The sequence below is a fragment of the Somniosus microcephalus genome, chromosome 2 (genome assembly GCF_052327205.1).
Source record: "Somniosus microcephalus isolate GS21.2 chromosome 2, FLI_Smic_1.0, whole genome shotgun sequence".
Lineage (NCBI taxonomy): Eukaryota > Metazoa > Chordata > Chondrichthyes > Squaliformes > Somniosidae > Somniosus > Somniosus microcephalus.
The window spans coordinates 57,445,689-57,459,749 of NC_140988.1; positions in this window are offsets into that span (position 1 = coordinate 57,445,689).

Here is a 14,061-nt window from a genome sequence, read left to right on the forward strand (position 1 = left end):
TTTCGCACTTCTCTGAGATTTGCCTACATATCTGTTCCTCTATCTCCCCCTGACTGTTTGGGGGCCTATAGTACACTCCCAGCAAAGTGCTTGCCCCCTTTTTGTTTATAAGTTCTACCCATATGGCCTCATTTGAGGAACCCGCTAATATATCATCCCTCCTTACAGCAGTAATTGACTCCTTAATTAATATTGCAACACCCCCTCCCCTTTTACACCCCCCTCTGTCTCGCCTGAAGATTCTATATCCCGGAATATTGAGCTGCCAGTCCTGACCCTCCCTCAACCATGTCTCCATGATAGCAACAATATCGTACTCCCATGTGTTCAACAACAACTTCAGTTCATCCACCTTATTTGCAAGATTCCTTGCATTAAAATAAATGCCTTCCAGCCTTGCCATATTCCCTTTTGCCTTCACATATTTGCTCTGCCTTCCCAGCTGACTTGTTTTTTCCTCCGTATTTGGCTGTAAATCACCCCCTACTATAGCTCCACTCTGTATCCCATCCCCCTGCCAAATCCATCGCATTTGTGGCGATTAGCTCGGAGCCCATATTCCTTCAATCTAGTGAGCACCTGCTCCAGGTTGGCGAGGTGATCACTGTCATTTTCGCCCGTGACCAGGATGTCATCCAAATAACACTGGGTCCCTGGAATCCCTTGCAGGACTTGACCCATTGCCCTTTGCCAAATAGCCGGAGCTGATGCTACCCCGAACACCAGCCGGTTGTATTGGTATAGACCTTTATGAGTGTTGATCGTGAGGTACTGTTTCGAGGCTTCTTCTACCTCCATTTGCAGGTACACCTGGGCCAGATCAATCTTAGTGAAGCGTTTTCCTCCAGATAGCGAGGCGAAAATATCTTCAATCCGCGGAAGCGGATATAGTACAGTGTGAAGGACTGGGTTCACTGTCACCTTAAAGTCCCCACAGATGCGAACCTTCTTTGGTTCCCCAGGCGCATTACTCAATGACCTCTTAATTACAGGAACGATGGGTGTAGTCCACTCGCTCCAGTCCACTTTGGACAGTACTCCTGAACGTTCCAAACCTTCCAGCTCTGCTTTGACGGCTGGGCGGATCGCATAAGGTACCGGTCTGGCCTTAAAAAACTTTGGGCTTGCATTTTCCTCTATTTTGATCGTTGCTGTTATGCCTTTTAGTGTTCCGAGTCCCTCCTGGAACACTTCTTGTGCATCAGTTTGCATTATTGACAGCCGTCCAGGTGTGACGTCGTCATCCTTTTTGGCATCTACAGTCAGTGCTTGTATGGAATGCCAATCTAGTTGTATCTTCCGGATCCATTCACGTCCTAGTAGTGGTGGTCCTCCATCTGGCAATGCATATAGGTCCATTTTTGGTGTTTCCTTGCCGTTATATATAACTTTCACCCTTATTTTTCCTTTGGGGTAGACTTTTTGCCCCGTGTACGTCTTCAAGACAACCTTTGTATCTCTCAAGGGTATATGTGAGAATAGCCGCTTGTAGTCCCTTCGGTTTATGACTGTTAGGGCTGATCCTGTGTCCAATTCCATTTTCACTTGGACTCCTGCTGTCCTGAGCGTGACCCAGATAGTTTGGTGATCCTCCGTTTTGATCACATTATGTAGTTTCAGACAACCCAGCTCCTTGCTTCCGGAGTCTGTATCACTCTTCTGTTCGTCTGAACTATCCTCCGTCACCTTATGTACCTTCTTGTACTTCTCCTGTGGAGATTTCTTGCTGCTGGTTTTCTTTCCCGACCTGCAGACTCTTGCTATGTGTCCTACTTTTCCACACTGTCTGCACACTTTGTCCTTGAACCAGCAATCATTATGGTCGTGTGTTGTTCTGCCGCAGCGATAGCACTTCACTTTTCCGTATGACATTTCATTTGTGCCATATTCTTGTGGTCTCCATTGTATCTCTGCAGCGCCCCGTGCGGCTGCTTCGTGTGATACTGCCATGCTGAAAGCCTTGTCCAGCGTAAGATCCTTTTCTGATAGAAGCCGTTTCTGGGTTCCTTCACTTTGAAGCCCACACTCAAACTTGTCCCTTAAAGTATCTGCTAATCCCGTTCCAAACTGGCAGTGTTTCGATAGCTTGCGCAGTTCAGTTAAATACTCAGCATTACTTTCATCTTTATGCTGGTTCCTTTTGTGAAACTTAAATCTTTCTGCTATCAGCAGCGGTGTGGGGTTTAAGTGGTCCTGTAGGATTGACACTATGTTTTCAAAACCCTTTTCTACTGGCTTCTCTGGGGTTACTAGGTTTCGTAGTAAGCCATACGTTTTTGCACCCATTGAATTCAACAATACCAGCGCTTTCTTGTCATCTGGCACTTCATTCGCCTTGCAGTCTACTTCTATGCGTTCGACATATGTCGTCCAATCTTTGACTTCATTGTCGAACGCTGTGATACTGCCACTCTTCCGCATTTTTGGGTGTGGTTGGACTGGTTTAAAATGGCGTCTCCCGCGCTTTCCTTTCTTCCACGCTGCGGCTTAAAATGGCGTCTCCCGTGCTTTCCTTTCTTCCCCGCTGCGGCTGAAAATGGCGTCTCCCGCGCTTTCCTTTCTTCCCCCGCAGCGGCTTAAAATGACGTCTCCCGCGCTGCTGCCAACGCCGCTCTCGGCGGTCCTCCTGGCAAATGGCGATGCCCTGTGGGCCTCACGCGCTGCTCCTGCGCTGCTGCCAATGCCGTTCTCTGCGGTCCTCGTGGCAATGGCAGCGCCTCGCGTTTTCCTGCACGCCTCTCTCCCCCATTGATGCTGCTCGGCCCCTGAACACCGGCTGCGCTCTGCTCTCTCTCGCCTCTCTCCCCCATTGACGCCACTCGGTCCTGAACACCGGCTGCGCTCTGCTCTCTCTCGTTGATGCTGCTCGGCCCTTGAACACCGGCTGCGCCCCGTGCGCTCTGCCCTCTCTCTCTCCCCCGTCGACGCTGCTCGGCCCTTTCTGTGCCGCTTGGCCGGCTCTAGCCGCCGCTGTCCGGGAAGGGTCTGCGCAGTACCTGTTGCCAGCCCATTTCGCTGGACCACCGTGGCTGGAAGGCCAAGCCTGGCTCTCGACAGCCTCCCCTGCGATGCCCGTGCTTCTGGACTCGACCTCCTTATGCAGAGTTGCAGGTAGGTTCGAATCTTCTCGTCGCCAATGTTAGATCTGGGTATCTTAATGTTGTGTCCTTTCAATAATCAGACAAAGACTGCAGGGAACGATCAACAGGTGTTTACTGGATGAAGTTCAAACTGCAACTGACTGTACAGAGCGCCACTCAGGGCTTATATAGAGGTGTGGTCACTGCCGGTACTGCAGGATACAGGAGCTGTTAAAAGTAGTTCTCCCTCTTAAAGGTACATACACTACAGCCGGGAAGTCACTTTTTTATTTGCATAGCTTCCAGCCCGCACAAAGGATACAAAATGGCCCTATCTGTACTGACTCAGGCTCCTCATTACAACAGTTCACTAAGCTGCTAAACTGCAGCTTTCTATAATTGCCTGGACAAATATTTTTTTTAATCTGAAAATGCATGGGGGTGAATTTCCATATTTACGCCGTTGTTCTGCGGTTCTCTTCTGCCAAAGTTATGGCGGATAATCAGGAGATCCCCGAAGGAAATTCACTCCCTCATATTCACAAATCATCAAAACCTCTGTGAATATGTGGGGGGTTCATTTATTCTACATCCGTATCTGGCAGGAAATCATTTCTATCAGATTTGCGTATTACTGAATTAAATCTTAAAAGAAAACATGGCAAGTGTATAATTGTGTAGTGAATTGAAGAAAGAAGTACATCTTAACTCTACAGTGATATATGAAAGGGCCAAGTGTGGGAGTATAACCTCTGCGTACCACGTTACCACTGTTTTACCTCACTACAGCATGAATTCAGAGTAACACTGACAATAAGCCAAGATTTTTTAAATGATCTGTAGTTCTGCACCTAAGAAAAAATTGCAGTTTTTAATAGCTTTTATATGAAGTAGCAAAATTTTATCTCAATTAAACATTTACATGAACTTTTTTGAAAAGGTCAAGGCACCTTGAGACCAGATTCTTTTCAAAAAAACACAAGCTATGCAACCCAAAAGAAAGAAAAGAAAACTTGTCATTTTAATTGGAATTGATTACTGTCTTATAACTGTTTGTCAGCGACCTTGCTAATTATTAGAATGTTTGCCTGTCACAAGATTTAGGGTGAAGGAGTTTAATCACAAGTAAAGAAAAGGGGTGGAGGTGTTGCTGATATGGAAGTCCTTGAAGAATTGTGGAATGTGCTTGCTTGTGTTTTTTGACATGTGCAAAGTGTCAGGATGGAGAATTGCTCCTGTCAGTTGTCACTGTGTGCCTTGCAATTAGTGCCATCTGCTCTGCTCCCACCTCCCCGGAGGCAGCTCTCATTCTTTGCTGACTTCCTGCTGATGACAGGACAGTTCCTCCTTCTCTGCTGACCTTGTGTCACTCAGCACAAGCACTTTTGCCCTTCATTGCATTCCCTTACTGACTCAAATTCTTTGTGATTGTGTGCTGGCTGTTTTCTCTAACCCGAACGAGTGGGGAAATGCAAAATAAAGCAGCAGAAGCTGAAAAATAAATCATTGTTGGAATTTTTGAAATCCTTTACTGACAAAAGCTTTTACCTATGACATCTCCTCACCTGCTTCTGTGAATCTGATCTTTGAATCTCTATTATTATTTAACAAAGACAATTGAAGCCTCATAAAGGGTAAGGCATTTTATGCTATGAAAACTCTATAGTAAATAAAATAGGGATCATATACAGGAACTCTATACTTGAATCAGAATTATTCTGGGATGTGTACATTTTTTGCAGGGTTTACGTAATGAGTACCCTGTATTTGTTTAAGTTTCTTTGCTTCAGTAAATGGGAGTACCCTAGTAAATGCAGTTGGTTCATTATTCAGAGGTTGACTATGGGTTGCTAAAGATTTGGGGGTGAATTTTTGACCCCCAATATTCCTATTTATCATTGAAATTGTGCAATCTACATTGGCACAGTGAGCTGGCCAATAGTCAGAACTAATCACAACAGCTGAGCAGCAGTTAAATGGGTTAAGCAGACATTTGAACAAAAGCAGGCGAGGGCTGCAATAAGCGCTGGAATATTCCTGTGAAATGGAGGCTACCGAAGTGAAAACCATCGGATTTGATGGCCAAGTGCTGGCGGAGCTTAGGAAATGATGGCTGTCCAGTACGGGACAGAAGAGCCTAAAAAGCAGCTGATTCAGCAAATGTGGAAACAAGACTGCAGTCAGAGTGAATGATGTTTGCAGGACTCACCAGATCAGGATCTTGGTCAGGAAGAAGGTGACCAACCTGAAGAAAACTGCTAAAGGAAAGCTGCAGTATAGCTTTCCATGCTAAGTACCCGTTGCAAGTATGCATGCCATTAAATGTGCTCTTTTAACTTGTAACTCATTTTGTGCTGAGCCATCCTAAGCATTCATAGAAGCTCATTATAGAGACACAGAAGAAGGCCATTCGGCCCATCATGCCTGAGCTGGCAATTTGAAAGAGCTATCCAATTAGTCCCACTCCCCTGCTCTTTCCCCATAAAATTGAATTCAAATTTGTGAATTTGAGAACTATGTACTCCTATCATGATAGAAATAACCTGCTGAATGCGGGTCTTTTATGACCATGTTACAGCATGGGGAAATACAAGCAGCAACTTCTTACTGAAAATGTAGTCAAACAGGAATCTTAGAGTCTTAAGAAAGGAAATCCTTTCAAGGAAACATGACTGCATTGTGGTGGAGCCACCAGGGGACTCTGAGCTAATGTACATAATTATCTTTAACAAATTATTAGCTACAGAATGAATCTGTATCTTTGTTCATATCATTGCATGTACATAGCGCGGTCCCTTTAAGAATGAGACCAAACGCGATGACGTCATCACATTGATCACGTGATCCTCCAGCGGCGGGAAAACGTGATGACGTCATGATGTCAGGCTGGGGAGCCGCCCTAGCCAGTCCTCGTGGAGCCAGCAAAGAGTACAGACCTGTAATGTAGTTCTCCTGTGTTTTCATTTTAAACTCTGTTGATTAGTATTAAACATTGTTTGTTTGATAGACTGACTCGACCTCAGTCCTTTAGTTAGGAATCTAGCCATTCCTACAGCATAATGCTTTGTTTAGTGTCAAACAGGATGGACACAGTGTATGCACCCTAAACTCTATTTGCAGGACAAGGTGGCACATAAGAAAATATAGCAGAGCAAGAGGCTTCCAGGAGTCTCAAGCTCTTGACCTCATTTGAGGAAGCCACCTTAGGCATCATTGGGTGGGACAGCATTGAAGGAGTAGGTAAGAGGAAATTTTCAAATACGAGATTAAAAGGAAATCAATGAGTGAATGAGTTACCGGGTCCTGACAGCAGGCACCCTAGACAGTTGAAAGAAGTCAGAGAGGAGGCAACAGAGGCACTGGTCATAATTTTTCAACCCTTACATATGCAAAATGTGCTGTGAGACTGGAGAGTTGCCAATGTGGCACCTTTGTTCAAGAAGAGAAAAAGGATAAACTAGGTGACTCTCGCCCAATTAGTCTAATGCCAGCTTGTGGAAAAATTACCTATCCTAAATTTGGTGACTTCCACTTTCCTATATACCCTTGTGAACATGCATCACAACTTAAAAGGCAGTTTGCTGGGACCTGCTCATCAAGGAAGAAGTACTAGTTTAAAGGGAAACTGCTAAAGTGAGATTGCTTGTAGAGATTTTGGACATATCTTGAGATTGATTGCAGGTATTAGGAAGAAAATGTTGACTGAGAATTATAGTGCTAATATCTGAAGGCTGCAAATGGGTTTGTCTAATGGGCATCCTATTTTACATGATATACACGCTCACAAACAACAACTTGCATTTCTATATTGTCTTTAACATAGTAAAACGTTCCAAGGCACTTCACAGGAGCGATTATCAAACAAAATTTGGCACCAAGCCACATAAGGAGATAGTAGGATGGATGACCAAAGGCTTGGTCAAAGAGGTAGTTAATAAGGAGCGTCTTAAAGGAGGAGAAAGAGGTAGGGGCAGAGGTTTAGGGAGGGAATTCCAGAGCTCAAGGCCTAAACAGCTGAAGGCATGGCCACCAATGATGGAGCGATTAAAATCGGGGATGCGCAAGAGGCCAGAATTGGAGGAGTGCAGAGATCTCAGAGGGTTGTAGGGCTGAAGGAGGTTAGAGAGATAGGGAGGGGCGAGGCCATGGAGTGATTTGAAAACAAGGATGAGAATTTTTAATCCAGGTGTTGACGGACCGGGTAGGTCATCAAGTACAGGGGTGATGGGTGAATGGGACTTGGTGTAAGTTAGGATACCGGGAGCAGAGTTTTTGCTGACGTTTATGGAGGGTAGAACCTGGGAGGCCAGCCAGGAGCGTGTTGGAATAATCAAATCTAGAGATAACAACGGCATGGGTGAGGGTTTCAGCAGCAGATAAGCTGAGGCAGGGGCGGAGTCGGGTGATGTTACAGATGTGGAAGTAGGCAGTCTTGGTGATGGAGCAGATGTATGGTCGGAAACTCATCTTGGGGTCGAATACGACACCAAGGTTGCGAACGGTCTGGTTCAGCCTCAGACAGTTGCCAGGTTAAGGAGTCGAGTCGGTTTATTGAACGGAGTTTGTGGTGGGGACCGAAGACAATAGGGGGACCTTTAACCTGGAGGAGCACGTGGGTTTTGGTATGGGTAGGAGTTAACACCGCAAGGGCTTCTACTCCATCAATGTGCAGCTAGTGTGAAACCACAAAAAGATATTTATGCAGGAGTGCGCAAGATTCCCTGGGAGCTGCCATGATACTATTGTTCTGTAGCAGTCCACCTCCCTGACATCTTCAGACCTGCAAGCACACTTAAGGGGTGGCTGCTAGGGATACCCACTTCAAACTTGGCTGATGACACTCATCAGAAACCCGACCAATGAAGCCTAACAGCGTTACAATGAATGTCATATGACCATCATATATATTATCAAATAAACCATCGGCATGCTGAAGGTGTGCTTCAGGTGACTAGACAGATCTGGAGGTGCCCTTCAGTATGCACCAGCCAGGGTCTCCAGAATGGTTGTAGTGTGCTGGACTCTGCACAACATTGCATAACAACGAGGTTTGGACCTGCATGAGGAACAAGGCGCAGTGCTCAGAGTCTCTTCAGACAATTCCAAGGAGGAGGAGGAAGATGAGGAAGTAAAGGTGGAGGAAACTGATGAGGGCAATGCAGCACCAGCTGCTCACATTGCTTCACGGGATGTCCTTATTACTGGAAGGTTCACTTAGGTTGTACTGGATGGTTGATTTTGGAAGCACATACAAAGGCCACTCTTCCCCCTCTCCCGCCGCCCCCCACCCGCCCCCCACCGCAACGCCCCCCAGCAATGCCACTGACACAAAGTGGTCCTGAAAATAACCAACCACCCCTTGCTCATCTCCCATTGGTCCCCTTCAATTCATGTCTTCCCATTCATCATCAAGCAAGTTAAAAGGCGACTTGCCACCCAGCAAGCAAGAATGGGCAAGATGGGAAAGTGGTGGAAAAGAATAAAATTTAACAATAAAATTTAAGAATAAAACTTAACAGCATTACATTTTCTCAGTCACCCATGTGCATATCCTTGTGCGAGTACAAAGCTTTCCTCTTCCTTCCACTCCTACATGGTGCAACCCCTGTGGCTTCAGCAGAGGGAGAGGCTGCTCAGATCATGCTCTGACTGGCGAGATGCTCATGGCTGATGACCTCTGGGTTTCGGAGGCAGTGAGGGCCCCAAAAACTGCTTCACCTGCACCTGTGCAGGGGCAGACTTGGCCATTGGGAGATGAAGCAGCATGTTGGGTGCTGACTGACGGGGGGGGGCGCTGCAGGGAGGGAGAGAGCGGGTGAGAAGTGAAAGCACTTTGGGCGGAATTTTCATTAAGCTGTTGGGAAGGAGGCGGGACTGCAACTTTCGGGTTTTAGTCCCGCCTCCATCGACGTCTGGCCAATCAACGCGATTTTCCCTTGATTGACCTTGTTGAGCCCACCCAGCGGGCTCAGCAGGCCAATTAAGGGCCACCCGGCAACAGGTGACGTCACAGACTGAAATTTCATCTGTCAAGAGTTTTTGACAGATGAAATATCAGTGTTTCACAGCTGTTTGAAGCTGTCAAACACTGACAGTCTGACTTCTAACCTGAGTCCTTCTACGCAGACTCAGTTAGAACTCAAACCGGCACTCAAAGCTGAAGGCTGTCACTTTTGACAGATCGCAGCCATTCGGCTTTCAGTTCCGGCTGAGTGATGGACTCCCGACGCCTACAGGAAGAAAGGCTGTTAAGGTAAGTACAGGTAAGTGAAACTTCTTTACACACTTTAGACACACCAAACACACTTACCTTTGCACTCATGCACCCATCACTCACCTGAACACCGACATCACGACCCCTCCAAGTCCTTCAACCTGACGGCCCGCCTGCTCTAACCTGGCATGGTTTGGAGCCGTCGGGAGTCCCACACGACACCCCTCAAAATAGGGATTAGGCTAAAAACTGCCTGTTAACTACCTGTTAACAGGCAGTTAATTGGCACTAATCCCTTCCCGCCTCGGGTCGGCGGGTCCCAGTGCGGGGCGGGTACCCGCCTCCCTTGAAACTTACGTGGAGGCGGGTTTTGGGCGGGATGGTGTCAGGACCCCCGAATTCGGGATTTTTGCCCCCGCATGCCTGAAAGCCCGCCTCACGGCACACTGAAAATCTAGCCCTTTGAGTGGAGTTCCCACTTCCATGTCCCCTTTCACCATCATTCCTCTCATGGCCCAGCCGCATTTCACTGCTACCACTCTGTTGGAGAGTACTTTGGTGCAGATCAGTGGGACACTGTAAGGCCAAGGCTAAGGTGTCTGTCATCCTATTTAAGGTGGCAGACATGTTGGCATCCAGAATGTGCACGGCCATGGTCAAGGCTGCATCGAATCATTTGATTGCAGCCTTTGATGTTCCACGGAGTTGGCCACTCTATCCATGGAAGCACACATCATCACAATGTCCTGCAACATCAGCCCACTCATGCTTGAGGCGGACTCCTCTATTCTCTATGTATTCATGGTCAGTGTGCTTGGAAGGCCTGTCGGTGCATCAGGCATTCTCTGCTGCTGCTCAACGATTCTCCTTTTCAATGACGGCCCCCAGGGTACAGCATCGGTCTCCAGCTGAGCAGCAGAAGGCTTTAAGAGAAGGCAAATTAATCAAGCAGCAATTCGTGGTGCCAGACCAACCTGGCAATATTCATCCAAGTTTGTATTGACGCACATCCTTACATCAAATATTCCACTGATTTATTACAACTATCAAGAAACATCACTTGTTTTTTGCACCATACACACCCTTGTGACCACACCACTTTTTTCTGCCCTAGTCAAATATGCCACCTGAGCCTTGAGTTGGAGATGGCACTTCTCTCGGGCTGATTCTTTGTTATAGGCTACATGGCAGCCTGGTCCTGCAAAGCTGCTGCTGTGAGAGGAATTTGCACAGCAGCTTCTCCACTGGTACTGGGAACAGGATTCTGGTTACCAGCCATCAGAATTGCTGTCTTCACAGAATCACAAAGATCCATAAGTTCCTGATAGAGAGTAAAACAACTAGGCCGGAATTTTACCGGTGCTCAGCAGACGGGATGGGTGGCGGGTCAGCTGTTAAATTTAAAATAATTAACAGTGGATCAGGAACCTGCTGTCAAACACGCGCACACTGGACTTTCCCAATGTTGGTCTGTCAGCGCTAAGCAGACCCGATAGTCAGCGGAGGGGGAGGCAATTAAAATTATTAGTGGCTTGTATACAGGCTCTTATCAATGCTTTTTCCCAGCATTTTGGATTTAACAGTTCGTCCACTGGTTTTCCGCTCTGCCTAGTCTGTGGAGCTGAGGCGGGAGGTCAGTGGCCATTGAATCAGCTGATGAGTTGACAGCTTCAAATGTCAAGTCAAAGCTCCCAGCTGATTGAGACATGTTCCCTTAGCTACTAGCTTCTCTAAACTGCATTTCCACTACAGATTCAGGATGCTGCAAGTCTTTACACAAGCCTCCATCCAGTCTGACCTCATTACCTCTCCCACCATTGACAGATCGCTTCTGTCATCTCTACTTCACCTGCCATCTATTCCATCAGCATGGGTGCCCTTGAAACTCTCTCACCTTGGTCCTCAGAATCCCACCACGATCAGCCTCAACACCAGACGCACCAGGCACACCAGCAGCACCAACAACACTACTAACCATCTCCGCAATCAACTGATGCTGCACAGGACACAGGGCATCAGCACCCAACCACATTGCTGCCCAGGAGGCCAGGGATGGCCTCACCATGGCCAGATTTACTTCACTTGACGCTGTACACCCTGGCTGCCATGTGATGTGCCAGGTTGGCACCACCCCACACCAACAATATAAAGCATCCCTACAATGCCCAAGCCATTCCTTTCACACTCATCAGCATTGCGGGGGGTACTGTTATGTTTCACCATTCACTGCAATTCACTAAGCCACTTCCAAAGGTGCACACAAATCTGTCCAAGAACGCAAAGTGTTGAAAATAAAGATTTCAATGTTTGACAGTACATTATCAGAAACTTTACATGAACATTGGCTAAAACACCAAAGTGCCTACCCTTGTGTGTTGTTAGTTGGTATGATTGCACTAGGGTGAGGGTGAGTGTGAGGGGTGGCTACTGAGGGTGAGTGTGAGGGGTGGCTACTGAGATGGGGATGTGATAATGTAGATAGAGAGGGATGGGTGGAGGTGCAAGGTAAGTTGGTGTGAGTAAAGATGTGCAGGAGTAGGGTAGGGAAAGCAGAGTGATGGGGATGTGATGAGTGGCACAGCAGGATGAGGTTGAGTGTGGCTTTGCAGTAACGTTTCATGTTCTACTGAGATCATTGAATAGTTTGCGCCACTGCAGCCTGGTCCTCCTAATGACATCCCTGCTTGTGACCTCTTCTGCAATGTGCAACCAGGCTGCGTTGGTCTCCTGGGGAGGTCTCTTCCACCCATGGGAAGGGAAGAGGACCTCCCTGTGTGCTGTAAGCATATGGAGGGAGCCATGGGAGTACCTTGGTGCAGCCGTGCACCTCTGTACAGTGCTTGTTAGTGTTTGAAGCACCTCAATGCTGTAGAACACTGACAGCACAAATGTCAAACTAAATTTGGGCATGGTCCCTGTAAGGAAATCAACTGATGACATGTCATAAATGATGTCATCAGACCCACTTCCTTCAGTTGGCCGGGAAACTCGCTGGGCGGGCTTAACAAGCCCAATCATCGGAAAGTCATTTCAGAGGCCGGGATGGAGCCAGCAGCGGGGTCTGGACCCGCCACCGACATCGCCCGCCATGGACCCGCCGAGGTTCGTGAAATCTCAGCCATAGAGTCTACCCTCTAGTCCCTCCAAGATGTTGCCCACATATTTTGCAATCCGGTGACCTCTCTAAACGGTCACCCAAGACTTGAGGTCCTTCATTCAGAACCTCTGCATTGAATTAACTGACTTTTCTGCATTTCTCATGAAGAAGGGAAGGTTTGCAGATGACATTTTCGCCAGGATGACCTGCAATGAGTTGAAACTCAGATGTTGACGCATAGCAGTGCAGTGGACTCCACCACTAGTCCAGCCATCTGTCATACTTCTTGGGAGAGTCCACGCAGAATCTCCATTTGTGTTTGATGCTCTGCTAAAATCCTTCATTTCATGGCAGAAACCCTGAAATCCTGCCTTAAATCCATCAATAGTACCCCCGCATGTCACTAACTTTCTCACTCCCGCACATCAGCTCAGATACTTTCACCAGGAGATACAGATAGTGTAAGTAGAAAGTGGCACATATAGTACGAAGGAGCTGGGGGAGTAGACAGTAGGTAATGATGCACCCGTTCCTCAGCAGAGGCTGTGGAGGCAGGTGCCCTTGATTGTGAGTCATCAGACTCTGATCTCATGGGTCCTGGTCCTGAAAAAAAGAATGTTCAAGGAGCATCATACTTTTATGCAGCTCTTGATTTCACTCCACAGGATGTGTGGCAACCAAAAGCTATGATTGTAGAGTTTACAGTTCTTATTTGCGGTAACATTTAGTACAATGCAGACATTACTGAATTGCATGGAAGGATTGGAGATATCATGAAGGTGGGGGAAATGTAGTAATGATGGTAGCTTAATTGGAGTCTGTGACTGTCCCACCTCACAAATGGCTCAGGTGCCTCCTCCTCCACTGATGTGCCAAATAACTGCCCGAATCCGTGAAGTTAAAGCTTAAGACTGAAGGCTTTTATTAAGTTAGAATCATGGCAGAGTTAACAGAGTTCATCATCGACCGAGCCCTTGGTAGAACATACCAGAAGAGGGGCGGGGCCAGGGAGGAGCATTAGTGGTTCCCCCCGGTGGAACATTCCAGATATTACAAGTACAAGTACAACAACAACAACAACAACAATACAAATATCAGAACACAGTTATTTCATCACATCCACAGAAGCTCAAACTGAAGCCCTGAATGTCGTGGGGGATAGGTTAGAGACAGCATTTTGGCCTTCTGACACTCTGCGCCAGGTTACAGGGCACACTCTACTGGGGTTTTCAGAATCTAATTGAAACCATCAGATCTGCCATCTTGCTGATCAGTGGCCACCAAGAACTGGGCCTGCTAGAGTCAATGTACATGAGGCTTCCATTTCTCAGGCCAGCAGCGGATGCAAGGCCAGCATGCCCCTGCAGAGGTTTTGGCAAATAGAGTGTAGGAGGCAGGAGCAGGCTGCCCACACAGACAAACAGAGATATAACCCACAGCGGATCCTTTCCATGATCAAGCATTTATGGGAGGAGGGCGCAACAGTTCCGTGAACCCTCTTTTGCATCAGAAGAGCAGCAGGCCACTTCTCATGACTGGCCTTCAGGGTCCACCTAGGAAAAGCACAAGAATAGGAGAAAGAAAAACACATTGAGACATCCAGCAGAAGCACAGTGAGAAGAAATAGTAACCTGTATAGTTTAGATTTTTCAGAATTGCATAGTAAGAGA